Raw genomic sequence first — 1,482 nt, 5'->3', positions numbered from 1 at the left:
ATCTTGATCATTGAAGTCCTAACATTAGTTTTTGTGTATATAACTTCTAACACATTAAAAACTTTTTTACAGCATTGCAGAAAACATTGTACTTCATAAGGCATAAGCATCTATCAGTTTGGCAAGATTTGCACTGAATACTGAATGAAACAGCTTTCTCTAATAGAGAGACAAGCTTTTGAGCAGATTTGGGCTAGATTTCACTTCATTTGAACAGAAGTACTGTTTCAGCATTACTGGACTCAGAAAGCTGTAAACTGACAATCTTGATCATTGAAGTCCTAACATTAGTTTTTGTGTATATAACTTCTAACACATTAAAAACTGTTTTACAGCATTGCAGAAAACATTGTACTTCATAAGGCATAAGCATCTATCAGTTTGGCAAGATTTGCACTGAATACTGAATGAAACAGCTTTCTCTAATAGAGAGACAAGCTTTTGAGCAGATTTGGGCTTGATTTCACTTCATTTGAACAGAAGTACTATTTCAGCATTACTGGACTCAGAAAGCTGTAAACTGACAAGCTTGATCATTGAAGTCCTAACATAAGTTTTTGTGCATATAACTTCTAACACATTAAAAACTGTCTTACAGCATTGCAGAAAACATTGTATTTCATATGGCATAAGCATCTATCAGTTTGGCAAGATTTGCACTGAATACTGAATGAAACAGCTTTCTCTATTAGAGAGACAAGCTTTTGAGCAGATTTGGGCTTGATTTCACTTCATTTGAACAGAAACACTATTTCAACATTTCTGGACTCAGAAAGCTGTAAACTGACAATCTTGATCATTGAAGTCCTAACATTAGTTTTTGTGTATATAACTTCTAACACATTAAAAACTGTTTTACAGCATTGCAGAAAACATTGTACTTCATAAGGCATAAGCATCTATCAGTTTGGCAAGATTTGCACTGAATACTGAATGAAACAGCTTTCTCTAATAGAGAGACAAGCTTTTGAGCAGATTTGGGCTTGATTTCACTTCATTTGAACAGAAACACTATTTCAACATTTCTGGACTCAGAAAGCTGTAAACTGACAATCTTGATCATTGAAGTCCTAACATTAGTTTTTGTGTATATAACTTCTAACACATTAAAAACTGTTTTACAGCATTGCAGAAAACATTGTACTTCATAAGGCATAAGCATCTATCAGTTTGGCAAGATTTGAACTGAATACTGAATGAAACAGCTTCCTCTAATAGAGAGACAAGCTTTTGAGCAGATTTGGGCTAGATTTCACTTCATTTGAACAGAAGTACTGTTTCAGCATTACTGGACTCAGAAAGCTGTAAACTGACAATCTTGATCATTGAAGTCCTAACATTAGTTTTTGTGTATATAACTTCTAACACATTAAAAACTGTTTTACAGCATTGCAGAAAACATTGTACTTCATAAGGCATAAGCATCTATCAGTTTGGCAAGATTTGCACTGAATACTGAATGAAACAGCTTTCTCTATTAGA

Source organism: Carassius gibelio, chromosome B10 (genome assembly GCF_023724105.1).
Source record: "Carassius gibelio isolate Cgi1373 ecotype wild population from Czech Republic chromosome B10, carGib1.2-hapl.c, whole genome shotgun sequence".
In the NCBI taxonomy this organism is placed as follows: domain Eukaryota; kingdom Metazoa; phylum Chordata; class Actinopteri; order Cypriniformes; family Cyprinidae; genus Carassius; species Carassius gibelio.
The sequence above is the reverse complement of the archived record's forward strand: the minus strand, read 5'-3'. Positions refer to the sequence as shown.